We start from the raw sequence: 18,050 nt of genomic DNA on the forward strand, positions 1-18,050 counted from the left end.
CAGCCCATATGGACATGGGCACAAGCCACATATCTCATAATATTCCCACTGCTTCTCAATGCTGTGACATTGGAGTTTTGACCGGAACAAACCATGTTCAAATGAGCACCATGAGTATCCAACTATGCTTGAAAACAAGTTACTTATTAACATAAAATCTTGCTATGTAGCCCATGCTGGCTTTGAGCACAGTTCTTGTCTTTCTGTTTCCTGCCTGATTGCTGGAATTAGAGGCGTGTGCCATCGTCCATACCCCCGGCACAGCTCAAAGATAACGTGAGTAGAGATGAGAAAAACACAGTGAGGTCTGTGAACAGGAAGACTGTCAGGACCCATTGAGAGTGCCGTCCCTCTGTCTGGAATAAACCAGAGCCAGGCTCCTCTTCACAAGACGTAGCTTTGGATAGGAGCAAGAGGAGTGGGCAATGATGGGACAGGTCACACCCAGTAGAAAACCACAGTCAAAAAATAGGAAGAAGTGGACCTACTGTTCCAGAGACCTGGGGACAGCTTACTGTGCCCTGCACGCTGGATGCTCACTAAGTTAAGTCATAAACACTGGGCACCCACATGCCATATTGAGGGTTTCTTTTTGTTATTTAGTTTGTAATTTGTTTGGCTGTCTAGTGTCATATAAACTGGAATCAATCAAGTTTAATCAAGCTCACTGCCCATTTCCTTTTGGAATGTTCAGGGAATGCAATGAGCTTGTCACCAAAGTGGCTGGTTGTAGCTGCTCCAGCCTTCTTTCCTGCGCCACTGAAACATAGGTTTAATTCTAAGCCTGGGACCTCTGTTGCTCGCAGACTGCGGAATGCTGAATGTGTAGAAAAGCAACCGGGGCTCCAGGTTCTCTGGGAAGGTAAATGTGACCTCCAGCCGCTCACACAGTATTGGTAATCTGACCTCAGCTTGGTTTCCATATAAGCTGTCATTTTATCCACCCAGCAAAAGGCGATGGAGAACACAACGGAGAAGTTCTATTTCTAGTGGCAAATGGAAACAGAACCAGCTACCCAAAACTATCCTTGCTCAGGTTATAGATAGCAGCCTATGTATTGGGCTTCGTTTTGCTCACAGGGGGATATCCCAAACCTTCCTGGGTTCCCCTGTAGAATTACAGAGACTTTTGGGTCTGACCATACATTTTTATCAAACGGGCTAACAGGTTTGTATACAGAAGTGATTGGATATTCTTGAAATGTCTGTATTTTTAATAACTGGTCAGACCATGATAGAAAAATTGTTCTCTGAAAAAAAGTAATGCAAGATAATTTTAATACACTTGGAAACACTAACGGTGCAGAAATCCCCATGATTTGTGTATGACGACCATGATTTGATAGATTTAGTTTTCCATGTGTGAATAGAGTCGCTGTGAGTGATTAATAACTCTGTGTGGCGTACAATTCTGATCCCCACTTTTCCCTTCCTGAACATTGCTGTGCAGATCTTTCCTCACGTTACTGAATTTTCTTTGACCTCGGTAGAAATGCCTGGGCAGGGGAGGCGCTCAGCCGGCAAAGTGCTTGGCTGTGCATGGCGGGGGGCAGAGCTCAGACCCCAGCGCTCCGGCAGAAGGCAGCAGGTACAGCGGCCGCACGCGCGGGATCTGCAAGCTCTGGCGTGACGTGAGACCTCTGCCCTGGTGTACAAGGTGCAGAGCGATTGATGGAAGCAGACACTTGACGTCAAACACTGGCTTCTACTTGTACGTGCACACATATATACACGTACCCACCCTCCCACCCCTCACACATGAGCCTCCTCCCCCCCGACCCCTGGCCAACACATGATGGTTAAGACCTTAACTGGCTGACTTGTTTGCCTGGTCCTTGGCCTGGCTAGATATTTGATGCTCCCAAACTAACATTTCCTTAAGAAACACTGTCCCTTTGTTTATTATAAATAAAAACATCCATATTTCAGATACATGATGAGAGCCGTTGAAGGCAATTAGGATCTCTTGGTACCCAAATCTGCATTAAGTATCTAAGGCTATTGTAACAAAGAACCACAGGAGGGTGGATTGTGCAGCAGAAATTGCTTTTATCATGGTTCTAGATGCCAGAAGATTGAGGTTAAAGGTGTAGGTAGGAGGTCCCTCCTGGGGGAGTGTCTGGTCCAGGCTTGTGTTCTAAGCCATGGAGAGGCATCTTTGTCTCTTCTCTTTATTTTCTCTCTGTGTCTTTGTCTAGGTTCAAACTCCCCTGCCTATCTTTTTATAAGGTTATTCATTTGCATTTTAGAATACTCATTTTTAATGTTATGTATTGGGTGTTTTAACCTCCATGTAGGTATGTGCACCATGTGTGCACTAAGTCAGAAGGGTCCTCAGAACTGGGGACAGGTAGCTGTGAGCCAGTGTGTGGGCGCTGGGGACTGAACTGAACCAGGTGCTTTGGAAGAGGGTCCGTGCTCCCAGCTGCTCTCATTTGCACTAAAATACATAAATACAGTTTGCTATTTTAGTTAATTTTAAGTATTCAGTTCAAGGCCAATGAGTTTACAGTATTCAGAACCATTGCTGTTGTCAACTCCAAAACACTTTTCATTAACAAAAGCAGAAACGTCACACCTGGGAGGCAGCCCTCCCCATCCCTCCCGCTCTGACCAGCCTCTTAACCTGTGGTCTAATGTGCGTACAGCATGTGTTTCATATTCCCATGGCATTGCCTGCATTACGTCATTAGCTAACATTTCTAGGTCCATCTATATTGTAACTGGACCCACTGTCATCCCGAGGACAGCAGTGGCGCTGATCAGGGCCAACTCTGCCAACTGCATTCTAACTTCATCACTTGCAAAGATCCTCTTTTCAGATCAGGTCGCATTCTGCGGAGCTGGGAGCTGGTGTTCTCACCAGTCTTTATTAGGGGAAAGGTCAGTTCACAGGTGTCCCCAGTGCCTAGTCACTCTTGGCCTCGTGAGATTAGGGGGTCTGTCGTGATTTCAGAAAGTTATAGTTTACAACAAAATATATCCCCACAGGAGAGTTTGTCTTGTTTATTTATATTTAAATTTCTTATGCATTTTGGTGCTTTATCTTCCTTGTTTGTCTGTGGACCATGCATATGCAGTACCCTCAGAGGCCAGAAGAGGCACTGGGTCCTCTGAACTGGAGTTCAGAGTGGTTGTGAGCCCCTAGATGGATGCTGAGAATTGAACCCAGGTCTCCTCAAAGAACAGGGAGTTCTCTTAATGGTCGGGCCATCTCTTCAGCCCATTTTTGGTCCCTTTTGAAGATGGAAGCGTAGGATTCCTCTGAAGAATACTCACTTTGAAAAAAAATGACATTGCTTCAGGCCTTGTATTGCTGGATTTGTTTCTCCATGTTTTTCCGCATCAAGGCAGAAGGTACCAAAATGAGCAGTGTGTAGGGAGGATTTAAAAAAAAAATTGTTGAATAAAATTTTTAAAAAATCACTAAATTGGTTAGCCAGCATTACTGTCTTTATAGTTTATCAGAGTGGTTTAGTTAGTTTGTTTGTTTGTTTGTTTTGAAGCATAAGGCTTTTCCCATGGCAGAGCAGTGCCTTCCTGGCCTCCTCTCTGGGCAGCTGACACCTTCCAGTTCAGGGACGGTCTGAGGACCCAATCAGCAGGTGTTTGTCTTATGGGATTATTATTATCAAAGATGGTGTGTCCCATGACTGAACTGTCAACAGCTGCTCCGGGAAGGCAGGGGCTCCCCCGGAGTGGCAGCTCACAGGCTTCTTCAAGTCTTCTGTGTGGCGATATGAAACGGTTTCCTCAAGCAGGGATGGTGGCGTGTTTAGCTCTAACAAACATTCATACTGCCCCATGGGAGGCTCAGGAACAACATGGAAGAGGGGGCAGGAAGAACACAAGAGCTGGAGGAGGGAGGAGACTTGTGGCTTGTTCTCTTGTGGGCACGACACAGTCAGTGCCACTGTGAGCTCATCACGACAGTGGCTGCCAACACAGGGCAACAGCCAATCACAGATCAGGGAGGGGCTCATGGCTTTGCCCTCCCCTGCTGCACTTTGAGCGACTGATGGATTCTGGGGAAGGAGCAGATGCTGTGTTCATTTTCCTGTGCAGTAGCGAAAACAGACACACAGATGGCTCTGGTTAAACTCAGTGGGTCACAAACAAAACAGAAACACATGAGTATGGGAAAGAGTCATGCGTGTGTGTGTGTGTGTGTGTGTGTGTGTGGTGTGCATTTGTGTGTGTGATAGTGGTTAGAAGGACATAAGAGAGTGTGAGTGTGACAGTAACCAGAATGTAATATATAAAATATGAAATTGTCAAAAGGACAAAAATAATAATTAAAAATATTTAGAACTGTGGTTGTATGTTGGTGTGATCCGGAATGTAGTGCTTTACATATGCAATGGATTAGGATACAGTTCAGAATAAAATATACTCCAACAGCTTCACATACTGTTATTTCAGATTAAACATGCACACACACACACACACACACACACACACACACACACACGGTGGGGGGACCACAGAGTTCTTTCCACTGTTAGTAGAGAAATGGTCACCAAGCTTCAAGATGGTTGATGGTATTTCAAAGTCTTGCTTCAGATTATGTGGTTCTGTTTTCAGCTTTTGTTAGTTGCTAAGCCTGTTTCCCAAGCTGATTAATCAAGGAGAGTTACATCAATTGTATGAACAAGAGCAGAACAAGGGGGATACCAATGATGTGCTAACGGAGAAAAGAAAAAGCCTCACAGAAAGGTCCCACTCCTAGGCAAATAAAGACTGTTGGGAAGGAGGATTAGCTTCTCCCAGAAATGATTCCACTTATTAATTATCCAACAAGTGGTCAGCTCTAAGACAATATACATGCAAACATCAGAAATGGACTCAGCAGATCAGATTTATCTGTCTGTACATACATGTGTGTACTTACATATATATGTATTTAACAGTAATAATCAAAGACAAAGAGACTTATCAACTTGAGAGTGGGGGGGATGGAAGGGACTGGAGGGAGAAGACGGGGGAGTTGAAAAGGGTAAAGTGATATAGTAATTCTATCTTAGTTAAAAATATATAATAAAAATGGCACATGTAAACAACGGGATATTATTCACTTGTTAAGAAAAATAAAATTATGCAATTTACAGGTAAATTGAAGGATATGGAAATAATCATTCTGATTAGTTAATAATAATTAATAACCCAGAAAAATTAAAGCAGTTTGTCCCCCAGCTGTCGAAAAACCAGGGAAACAGCCCTATTGTAAGTACTGCAGCCTGAAGTTCCCAGCACTCAGTGCTGCTCTTGTTACGGGAGCTTTGGAAGGTGATCATCTTAAATAGGAAAGGGAATAATTTGACTTCCCTTTGAGGCATATTCTGTTTTAAATGTGAGGTTTTTCATATTGATGGAATACAAATAATCCTTCACTTTAGATGTCTGGTTATTTATCAATAAAACCACCCTGTCACTCTGTCCGAGCGGTTGTGTGTTTTTCTCAGCTGGTCACTAGGTGTCTCTCCAAATCCACGCGAACCTTCTGCCAGCACAGTGCTCAAGGCTCTAAGGGTAGAGCCCTTCAGGCTGCAAAATGCTTCCTTTTGCACTTGACAGCAGTTTAAAGTACTTTGGATTACTGGTCTACCCAGAGGGCTGGGGCAAAACTGGTGATTTCACAGGAAGAAGAAACAGAAAGCTCATCTCCTGTAGCTGGAGTTAGGGAGGCATTCCTCTCTGTGTGGAAATTCTAGGGAGGATCTATATTCTGGGAGGATTTAAATTAGCTGGTGTAGATGTCAGTGATAGGTAGGTGCCCATCACGTAAAATCCTGAGACCTCCCGAGGGCTGCTGAACGGTCAATGCACTTGTCAACTGTGTCCATGCAATCATGTCGAGTAGCCAGAGCTCACTGTGCTAATGCTGATTGGTGATAAACTTTGGCCCGCCCATGTACCTGAAAAGTCTAGGCTCTGTAGTCTCCTCAGCCCGTGCTGCCGGGACTGAATATCCACGTGATCCCTTGCTCCTGAGTGTCAAAAAGCAGCTCAGCCTGGATCAGCAGCCTTAACGTGAGGATGGAACTTGGAAAGAAGGAAACACTTAACGAAACAGGCACCGGCAGTAGTTTTCTGTATCTAATGGTACAGGGATCACAGGAAGAATCGATTAGGGATGCCGTAAATCCTACAGCTTCTGCTCAGCAAAGGAAACAATGAACAGAAGAAGATGCAGCCTACAGAGTGGGAGAACAAAATTTCCAATTATCCATCCAACTGGAGATTAATATCCAGAATATTAAAAAGCCCTAAAACCCTAAAGCATGAAAAATCCAATTAACAATTAACAAAATGAGCAGAATAGACACGTTCCAAGGAAGATGCATGCTTAATAAATATACAAAAATGCAAAAAAAAACCCCCACCATACATTGGAAGCTAGAAGTGGTGGCAAATGCATTTATTCCAGCACTTGGAAGGGAGAGGCAGGAGGGTCTCTATGAATCCTGGGTCAGCCTGGTCTCTCTATAGTGAGTTCCAGGACAGCCTGAGCTGTGTAGAGAGACCCTATCTCAAAACAAAACAAAAACTACATTGAGGGCTGGCAAAATAGCTAATGGGTAAAGCAACTCCATGTGAGCCTGGCAACCCAAGTTCGATTTCTGGAACCCAAGTAAAGTAAGGTAGAAGGGGAGAAGTGTTCTATAAAGTTGTCCCCTGGCCTCCACAAGTGTGCCATGGAGTGTGCATGTGTGTGTGTGTGTGTAAGTGTGTGCATGCACATTTTCTTTATTGTTTGTTGCTATTTTGCTCTTTCAATTTTTCTTTATACTTGAGTTTTATACATATATAAATACATTATCATACTCATTGCCAATCAAATCACCCCCTCTTTTTCCTCTGAAGGACTGGACCCCTAATTTGCTATCTAATCCCAGTGGTCAACTTTAAAAACATGTGTATATAAGCAACATTAAATAGACTTAGCAGGTCGGAGAAATATGTGTGTGTATATACACACACATACATGTATGTATGTATGTATGTATGTATGTATGTATGTATGTATGTAGCAGTAATAATTAAAGAAAAATGCCACGAATTTGAATGGGTAGGAACAACTTGGGAGGAACAGGAGGGAAAAGGGAAATAACATAAATACATCACTCATCTGTGGAATTCTCAAAACTGTCTTTAACTGGTTGACATTGAATTAAAAGGGGACTAATTTAACTTTAAAACTGTTTGAAATGAAAATGAACTCACTTCTAATCGTCAGCTTTTGATGTGGATGAGAAGGGCCCCTCAGGTTTTCAAGTGGAGTGAAACCGAGTTTCCCGAGCTCTGGGCTGCCTCCGCTCTTGGCGTTTTCTGAGCGGCATTTGTAACCCTTGTGCACACCAGCTCTTGAATGTTCTCTCGCTGCCCCGATGTGCCCCGAGTATGGAAGTCACAGGTGAGAAACAGCACAAAGAGGAGACAAAGGTCCTGACTGTTGTTCTTTTCCAGTTCCTCTGGTTTGTGTCCAGAATGTCAGCTCTAACATTTTCCTAAGTTCATTGGTGTGTCTAACTGTCCCCAAGCTAGTTGCTGAGTGCTCCTGGCACGCAGCCAGCCAGCAGTGGGCCTCAGGCACACACAGGGAGTTGGCCCATAAGGTCTGTCTAATCGTTTCTGGCTGAGGCTGCTCCCCAGGCCTCGGCACTCAGCTCTGGGATGCTTGCTGCAGAATTTCTTCAAGTCTTCACCCCTCTGACTTCCACATTCTTTCCCAACCTCCCCCACTAAATTTCATGTTCAAGACGAGGGGAAAAAACAGATGAAGTATTTGTTTAGTTTTGAGAGAAAATATGGGGTTTCTGTCATATTTGGAATCACAGGGAGGAAGCTGAGAAGGACCAAACCCATCGTCTGTTTGTCTCTGAAGGCACTACATCCTGAGAAGTGGTCACCAGATGGGTGAAAGGGAGAAATGAGAGCTGAACAGGTGAAAAATTAAACTTGCCCCAGTGGTAGGCGGTTGTGCCCACCCCCTAGCATGCTTTGATTATTTCTCCCTTGCCGAAATGTTTATTGTGGCGAGCGAGATTGTTTACCTGGCTCAGTATCCTTCTGGGAGTCAGGCGTGACCAACTAGATGTGAAGAGGCCTGTCAGCTTGAGTGGAGGGCGTTGCTGGTGAGGGTACAGCCTTGTGACCTCGTGGCTCTAGGCTGGACTGAGAAACAGGTAGCACGAGCTGGCACAGAAGGAGGCAGCGTGGCTCATGGAAAATGAATGCAGATTACCAAGGGCTTCCCATCAGGTCACGGAAACCAACAGTGTGCTTTTGGGAAAACGGTTTAACAAAAATAATAGGGTCATTGAGTGCTGTATGGTACCTTGCTTTTGTGTATTTTTGTTTTTGTTTTTTGCATCTTTTGGCTGCTGAATTCTGAGATCAATCCCCATCTGCTTAGAACAGATAGTATTGGACTCTCAAAACCCTATCCACATGCTATAAAAAAGTCTATTATATAGTTCCAGGTTCTGAGTGTTTTCTAGAAGGATGTGTGTGTGTGTGTGTGTGTGTGTGTGTGTGTGTGTGTACTTAAAGGGGCAAGGATGAGATGCAGCTGTTAAATTTTTGGAAGCTTCACAGTGTGGATGATACATGACAAAGTAACTGAGAAAAATCACAAACAGCCCAAATTCAGAAGTCATTCTGCATGGAGGGACGAGACAGGCCAGGAACCTATAAGGTTACCGAAGACACTAACAGTGTCTGAGTGGTATACAATCCAGGCTGGTGTCATGGTTGTTGGTTACATGTTGGGAGTTACCATGAAGTTATACTTTGGTGTCAGGACATGAAGAAATCAAGCTGTGGCCCAGCCAGAAGCTCCCTTCATGCTGGGTAGCATTCCTAGAATTGGAAGGTGTGCTGTGCGCTTCTGGGGGAGTATGGCTGCCAATGATCCTGCTTGGTTATGGACCCCGAATCTAATGCTATCAGCACGCCCTGCAGGCATGACTGCTATGGGTGAAAGCAGCTAGTTTACAGTCGCACGTAGGGTCCACTTCCCAGGAGCACACCAATGTTCTGTGCTGAAAGCAAGGATAAAAATTATGGCTGGGTGCTCATAATTTTTACGGTGGGTCTAGTGGGGAAGCCACTGTTGTTCTGTTAAATAGATATGACATGCTTGTCAAACTGTGTTTGTGCCATAGACTGTCTTTGCTGTTGGCCTGAGTGGAAGAGAACGTCTCTTCCCAATGTGTGGGGGTGGTTACTCGACAATTGCTGATAGGTGATCTGTGGCATCATGGCTCAGTGTCCAGCCTTTCCCGGGAGTAAGAGTCATTCATCTGTGTAGCCCCCTCTGAGGGTCAGGCAATGGTGCAGAAGAAGAAGGAGGAGGAGGAGGAGGAAGGAAGAGGAAAAAGGAGGATAAGGAGGAAAGAGGAGGAAGAAGGAAGAGGAGGAAGGAAGAAGAGGAAGAAGAAGAAAAAGAAGAGGAAGAAGAGGAGGAGGAGGAGGAGGAGGAGGAGGGAGGAAGAAGAGGAGGAAGAAGAAGGAGGAGGAGGAGAAAAGCAGGGAGGAAGGGGTAAAGTGCTGTGTGGTTATTCCCTTGAGGTTGGATGTGGTCACTGAGTCAAACCAGCTGTGATTACCCTGTCACCATCATGCCCTCACACGATGGCAACCCATTGGCAACCTTCAGGAAGAAACAGGAGGACTAGTGAAGCTTACACAGCCCGTCCCCTCTGAAGATTTATAGTCAGTTCGAGGGAGGCGGGCTTTTTTAGTGGCGCAGCTGTGAGGCTGTCCTTGTGCCTGTCAGTGATTCACTGCGTAAACAGCCACAGGAACCATGTTGCACAGAATGTGTCCTGGTCTGTTGTCGTTCTGTCTCTGGTGTGAGGAGAGATAGATTTCCAAGGCAACGTCATACCCCACTTCCTTCTGGAGACGCATCTGTCTTTCGTGGGCCTCCAGGGGTTGGTACAATGCTTACTGCATGAGTGTGATGTGTGAGTGTATGCTTGTGACCCAGGGATTTTCTTTTCAGGAACTGACTGGCGTGAATTGGATCAACCGTGATGTGAGGAGGGCAGCTTCTTCCTCACACTGTGGACTAGTGAGCACAGCATCTTTTAACTGTTGGGTTTCCTTCCTCTTTTAAGGGCAGTGAGTGAGATTTGGAAAGATTTCCAACCTGTCAGAGACCATCAATAAACTTCAATTGTTCACGAATGTTTACTGCCCTTCATTTGCCCATACCTTTCTTTTTAAATTTAGCCTGGTGGGTTTTTTTTTTTTGTTGTTGTTGTTGCCAGCTTTTGAATGACTCTACAGCTTGCTGCATAATAGTAGGTGGTAGAGACCCAGCGTGTTCAGTTCCTGGAGACTCAGCATATAGTCATGGGAGATGAAACCTTTCATGGGAAGTAGGGAAAGTTAGCTGATAGATCACTCAATGCAGTTCATGTAAATCAGTCAACCGATGAACCTCTCTATTTTTTCTGAGTGATGGGGAGAGAATACAGAGCCTCTCACATGCTATGCAAGTGCCTGCTCCCCCCTCCCCCCCAAGAACACCCTCGCTAGCCCTCAGTGCTACTTTTGATTGACTTTCTCCTCAACTCTCTCTCGCCAGATCAAGCCACTTACATATGGTTTCCGACACTGAGAATGTTTTGTGGCATTTCATTCCTTTACAAGTAAAACAAATGATCCCGTCTCCCTGTAATTAGAGAGTTTATAACGAGCTGTTCTTACAGACAAAGTGCAATTCTCTGCCCCTCTTCTTGTACTTCTAGCAGATAAAGGGAAAGTCACACAAAATAGTAGAATTTCAAGGTCAGTATATCATGGGCTTAGGTTTTGAGTGGTCAGCAGACGCCTGTTGATTAGAGACAGTCAAAGGGGAACTGTCCTTCCGCCTGTTTTAGGGGCTGAAGTATGAACGAATGCAGCATCCACCATGATTTCCAGCCATTGCCTCCTCTTTATGAGTTCCTTCCTCAGAGACTCTGGATGTTGAGGGACTGTGTTAGTCAGGCTTCTTTCAAAACCCAGACCTGTTTTCAGAACAAACGCCAGATTTCCTGGGGAGGGTGGTTACAGCCCCATTGCCTAAGATGTTCTGTCTGGAGACTCTTCCGTTTTAGTGTTGACTTAAAGAGGAAGTGAAGCTGTCCAGAGCCCAGGAAGAAATGAAATCACGTCATGAGGTTTCACTCTGATGTTTTCCTTCATTCCTGCGGTGACATCGGGATCGAGAGGCAGATGGATTTCTTTGATGACACTGCAAGGCATCTGCCATTTGCAGTCTTCCGTGATGGCTGGGAAATCACTAAGGAAATGAGACTTCCACAGATGGGGACCAATAAACATGTGAGCTCTTCAGAGTCATGGGAACATAGAGTGGAGCTGGTGTTGGCATACTCTGAGAAGGCATCATCATTATATCTTAGCGTCTGTTTATTTATTTATTCATTATTAGTGTGTGTGTGTGTGTGTGTGTGTGTATGCTTGAGTGTGCATATATATATGTGTGGAGGGCAGAGGCTGCTGTCAGTGTCTTCCTCAATTGCTTCTCTACTTTTATTATTATTATTATTATTATTATTATTTTTGAGACAAGCGTTCTCATCATACCTAGAGCTCACTGATTTGGCTAGACAGGCTAGTTAGCAAGTTGGAGGAATCCGCCTGTCTCCAACCAAGCACTGGGATTACAGGCACTTGCTGCTATCTGGGGCTTTTTATGTGGGTGCTGGGACCTGATGTAATTCCTTTATGGCTGAATCATCTTCCCAGACTCATTGTTAATTCATAAATAAAAACATGTCACCAGTATTTACATTGACTTTAGTCCTGTTCTTCAATTCCAATATTTTAGGAAGAAAAGCATCTTCCATGAATATCGCTAAGTTATAGGTGTTCTCTGGCAAAAGACAAAAGGGTCCCATTGCCACCCAGGCTTCGGAGCTATTGGCAAAGAATATGACAAGTTTTGGGAAGTCTTAGCGAAGAAAATGATGGTGTCACCAGTAAGATATTTACAGACCTGATTTTGACCGACAAACATGTTTCCTTAAACTGACTTTTGTCTAATTAAAAGTAAAGTTCACTTCTGAGAAATTGAAGAAAACAAATTGAAGAAAACAAAGGAATGGGACAGCCTTGCCATCTGCTGCTTTGTCTATTTTTAGAGTAGCTGGTATCCCTTAAGGGTCTGAGTCATTCATCTCGAGTTGTTCATTAGCAAGGGTCTGCTTGGTGCCTTCTCGGTGTCAATATTTAGGAGATGCTGCCCCTCACCACAGAGGGCAGAGTGTCGCAGGTACCTGGATGCTCAATCCTTCTTTTGGTGATTGCACCTGCTCTTGACACTGAGCAACAACTGTTCCTGCTCCCTTGAAGTGTGTCATGTATCTAAGATCTGGCCAGTGGGATGGGGTCCTGAGGGTCGAGTACACAGCTGATATTTGGCCTTTGTGCACATATTCGTAGCTAGCAATATGGTAGCCCTGTGGTCTGGATGGCAGAAGACAAAAATTCTTGGCCCCTGACACTATGGAGTATTGTAATAGCCCAGGATGAAATCCTAAAGAAAGGAAGCCAGAGTCATTGGGTCACAGCTGTGCACACAGTGGCCTCTTCATCTAGAGAGGATCCAGTGACCATGCATGGCTGGCAGAAGGGCGGGTGGGCCCTCACGAGGTCTTTAAGTCAAGCAGCATGAAATGACCATCTCATCTTTGTAATGGGCCTGACTATAGAAACAGAACTCTCTGAGTTTCTTAAGCTGGCATGCCCACGTGTTGGGAAATAAAAGACCCAAAAGCCAAAATTGTTTTCAGAGTGGGTAGAGAGAGACACACATTCTTGTTACTTTCCTGTTCTTAACAGATAAGGAAAGCAAGGCCCAAAATCCTCCCAGCAGCTAGAACTGCACAGAGCGTTCAGGGTGTGTAGGCTCCCAGCATGAGCTCAACCTTCTCAGAAGAACCAAGCTCTAGTTTCTTAGCCCCATCTATATATCTTTGTAAAATAAACCCTGATGTCGCCAGCTTCCTTCCAGGGACAAGGCTACCTTTATCCACACGGTTGGCACATGTAAACACATAAGTGTATATTTAGATGTGGGTTAGGCACAAAGTGGCTTTTTCTTTATGAAGGAGAAAAAGAAGAAAAAAAAAACAAGCCTTCAATCCTGTGCTGAACGTGGCACTAAGTCTTCAGAAAGGACCACATGAGAACGTGCTGAGCCTCCACACAGTTAAAAAGATGTCACTGTGGGAGAGAATTTTCATAATTAATGAGCCCGTTCAATGTGCTCTGCCATTTGACTTTGATGAATGTATCATGGAGTCTTCCCCTTGGGGCTCAGCAGTTGATCTGGGAAGCTTTTCTGTCTATATCCTGTGATGGGCATAGATCACAGCCGGGCATCCGATACCTGCCACATGAGCTCAAGGGACAGCTATCAAGCCTGATGCTGGCACTGAGCATCCTGCATGCCACTGGAGTGATGTCTGAAAGAGCAAACGTGACTTTGAAACATAAGCTTTTTGGAGAAGGGACTGGGTCACTCATATGACCACCATGTAGAGTCTTAGCAGCAGAATTTATAAAATTAAATTTCCTCTCCTGGTTGTACCATGAATTTTCAGACTGCAGGAAATGATCTCAACACCAGTTTTAAACAATCTGATAAAAGTTTGCCTCATTGCTAGGTAGCTCATCACACTAAGTTGTGTGAGAAGTCTCAACCAGTGTCTCAGAGCATTTTGTGACAAACACCAGTCTTTATTTATTTATTGAGAGGTAATTCCACTATTATCTCAGGCTACCCTGGAACTCGCCATATAGTCTAGGCCTGCTTTGAACTCCTGGATCCTCACACATGAGCCCCCTGGGTCTAGTGCAAACTGTTCTACCCAGCCATTGTGTATTTATAAGAAGGAATTTACTAAGAGGGGATTGAAGGACAGGATGGAGAAGAAAGCATGCTTGCTTAAGCCAGTAACTATGATAAAACCCTTAGGTTGAAGAAGTTAATGAGAACACGGTGGATCCTGTTGAAGGTACTAACTATCCATACTAATGATGCTGATAAATCTGGGCTACAGAACAGACACACAAGCCCCACAGCCACCATCTCCAGAGTAGAAAAGTAATCCATGGATTTCCTCTGCCTTCCAGTCTGCTACTAGCCCTGCCCTATCATAAGGGTGATTGCAAAGATTTCTGGGAAATGTAGTCCTCAGGCATTTTGATCCTGGGTTAGAAAGATTGCAAACTGGGGAAGGTGAAGCTGGTAACTGAGAAACTTAGAAACCCCCAAGGCTTTCTACAAAATACACACCAAAGAAACTTAGAGGTTGTACTTGCTGCTTGATTGGATGAATGGATGAATCTTTGGCTGGGTAGCCAACTCCATCTCTGAGAAATCATTTAAAATTAAAGTCTAACAGATAACATTATACTACCAGCATAAATTAAAAATGTGCATGGTAGTGCTTATTCAAATTATTCAACTGACTTTATCTGTAAATCAGGTTTAGTGCATCCCTAATGCTTCCTCTTCACCATGCCAACCCAGCCTCCGACAGTCACTCTAAATCTGAATAAACTTGAACAGGAAAGGTTCAAGTTTATTCAGATTTAGAATAAATGAAGAGATGGGATTTAAGATCCATCTTCAAGCTCATGAATAAAGACCCGAGACAGTCTGACTCTCAACAGGTGGAATCCCAAGATAATACAACTTCCCAGGTATCCTGGACTGTGGGGAGTAATGGACTCCACATTTCAGAGTGGACATGGTGAGCTCCGCAAGTCACAGAAGCAGATGGCAGTCCTTTCTGCTGTTGGTGGCACAGCCAGGGAGCTCTATTAATATAAATAAAGTGAGCCTCTTGGCTTCACATAAACAGCCCTGGGGAGTTTCTTTTATAAATCCATTGCTTTATTTTCATGTGTGTCTGAGAAGCTTGCTGCCTGTAGGGCACTTCCCTCCCTTGTTGGAGGTGACTTAGCATGCTGACAGTTGCTGTCATTAGAAACCCATTCCTGAGCTGGGACAGGTGGGAGTGGCTGAGACCACACTGAGGCCAGGGGACTGTAGACACCAAGTCTGCTGGGGAGTGGCCCCATTGGTCTTCCCAGACAGGAGCTTTAGCATCAGCACAGTTGAGGAAGGGTTTTCGTTGTTCCCCACAGTGGGCTGGGTAATGTGCATGGCTTAGCAGGGACCCAGGGATCATATTTGACCTGTATCTGAGGTGGTGCAGCAACAAAGACTCATTCTCTCTTTCCTGAAAAGTAAGTAGTTTGAATGCTTAATGAAGGTGAATCACTTGTGATTCCATGCGTTTAGTTAGGTCGAACTCTGTCCATATAAGATCATGTGCCTGATGGCCAACTTGAGAGTAGAAATGTTGCTTCCTTTTCTGACATTTGAGTGGATAGCAAGGTCCAATAATACCTTAAAAAGTTTAAGAAAATAAAGAGGGCTTTTAGACTCATAAAACAGGAGCCAAGTGCAGTTTCTTGGTAACCTCATTTTTTCAGATAGGCTCTGTTTGCTGGTGGCTAGCAGAGGCAGCTTCTTTAAGAGCAGGCTTCCTGATTCAGCACAGCTGCAAAAACTGCAGGCTTCTTTGAGAAACAGCTTCCTGATTCCTGCTCCTAGCTCTGGCTCTTTCAGGAGAATGGGCACTTGAATGGGGTTTTTTGGCAGCTTGCTGCAAGTGACTTGGTGGCAGCATGGGCCAACTATTTCTGTGAGTTGTGGTGATAAACCTGCAGAGATGGCAGTAAAGGTACCTCCTCCATTCTGAAAGGCTGAGAGAGGTGGAGTCAGCATCCAGGGCTGCAGCAACCGCACTGCTTACCATTTTAAAGTGCTCCTTGTCAGAAAAGGATTTCAGATATACAATAGGACAGATCCAGACATAAGAGACCTCTAAATGAGACACAGTGTGTTTAAAGAATGTACATAGGCTTGGGAGAGAGAGGAAAAAGAGTATAGACAGTTACAAAAAGACAGACAGTCATAGATTAAAGAGATAAAGATAATAAATATTAAAAGTAATAGGGTAAAAATATGTCACATAAATATGGTAAATACACAGAGTCTAGATTATATATATATATAATATATATATGTATATATATTGTGCTTACTCTAAATTTTTTGACTACAAAGAGATATTTGATCCTGAGGGCTACTAAGCTAAAACAACACATATATTTTAAAAGGATCTTGACTTCAAAATTTGGGTGTAAGGATACGTTGCTTTGGAAAAGAGGTTCTGCTTTTGTTTCCACAGAGGATGAGAACCTGTGGATTCCTTCCAGGCTAATGTGGTTTGATGGAACAAATCCCCCTTGCCGAAGGTCTCTGTGAACCCTAAAAATACTTTGCCCAACATACAGCAGGAAGCAGTTTGGAGAAAACTATGCCCAGATTCACAAAATGATTGTTTGTAAATGTTTATTTTCATTTCAAAAGGGTTAGTTTAAATGATTAATGGTCAAAATCAATTTTTAAAACAATATGGGGATATGATATAGAGATGAATACTTTGCATTGGTATGGATTTTGGTCTATTGATACAAATTTAAGATCAATTTTGTTGTATATGTATTTCTGTTCTTATTTAAGGTATTGTGTTTGTGCAGCTCATTTAAAAATGTATAATTAAGAAATACAGATTAATAGCCATTTCTAATAGTCAAACTTGTAGTCATGTTAGGTTTTCTAGATAAACAGAGATATAGTTCAGTTAGAAAGACAATCTTCAACACTTCAAAGACATACAGAATATAGCATTTAAAATGTTTTAAAACTTAGACTTTTTTTGACAGTGAGACGTGTGCTTCTGGTAGTGCCAATTACTTCAGAGAGGTTGATAGGCATTGAAAAAACTTGTTATAGAATTTGCCCTCAATGTGACAAAGCTAGTTATTTGGGTAAGAACCTGCTCTTGCCTGGACTGCTTGATGGTATGCTGTATGAACTGGACATGCAGAACCCACAGAAAAGTGACTATTGAACTTTCCAAAAGATGTGATGGTTCTTCAGGATTCCTGCTTCACAAAAGAAACTGCCAGCCACTCTGCAGAACACAAAATAAAGCAAATGATATACTTTGCCAGTACAAAACAGAACAGATCTTCAAATTTCCTGCTTCACTGAAATTCTGCTGGATACTATGGGCCTGTAGGCTGAAGGTGGGTGTCTCAACATTACAAACTTTGGGTGACTATCTAGGCATTGAGATGTCTCTGTCAATTCTAAAGTTTTAAAAGTTGCTTATAATGCACTTCCTGTTTACTTAAGTAATATTATATCCTTCTGTGGTCTTTGAAGAGTTGAAGACAGATAGTTATACTTTTCCTTAGTTATGATAATAGATAAATTAGTCATAAAACTTTAGACTCACAAAAAATATTGTAACTATAATTCTTACTTGATAACTGTTTGTATATGTAATTTTGCTATGTTAAAGTTAAAACCTTTCTTTTTATTTAGACAGAAAAGGGGAGATGATGTGGGATGTCCTTCTGTATATGTGTTGTTTTTATTGGTTGATGACTAAAGCTGTTTTGGCCAATGGCTTAGCAGAGTAAAGCAAGGTGGGAATTCCAAACACACACACACACACACACACACACTCACACACAGACACACAGACACACACACGTGTAGAGAGAGCCCGCCCTTTGGGGGCGGGACGGCCTTCTTCCTGTCTATAAATTGGGGTGCACAAACGCTGGTAACCCCTTCTTCCTGTTTCCTGTTTCTGGGCATCGTGGGAACTTTGGTTTCGTGAGTGTTTTTTTTTTTATTAAAGTGGCGTTATCTTATACCAATTGGCCTGTATTATTTCTATCTGCCTTCACTTGGCGCCCAACATCAAGCATGTTACAGGTATACCATACAATCCTACAGGTCAAGCAGTCATAGGAAGATCAAATAGAACTATAAAGGATATGCTGAACAAACAGAAAGGGGTGGAAAACGCCCCCAGAAATAGGTTACATAATGCCTTGTTAACCTTGAATTTTCTTAACGCTAATGAGAAGGGAAC

General features: G+C 43.5%; 1 pseudogene; it reads right to left on the reverse strand.

Annotated features, from left to right (window-relative positions):
• Positions 1-5,942: 5,942 nt before the first annotated feature.
• Positions 5,943-18,050, reverse strand: part of LOC101997119 — a 65,797-nt pseudogene continuing 53,689 nt past the window's right edge.

Source organism: Microtus ochrogaster, chromosome 2 (assembly GCF_000317375.1).
Source record: "Microtus ochrogaster isolate Prairie Vole_2 chromosome 2, MicOch1.0, whole genome shotgun sequence".
NCBI classification, from domain to species: domain Eukaryota; kingdom Metazoa; phylum Chordata; class Mammalia; order Rodentia; family Cricetidae; genus Microtus; species Microtus ochrogaster.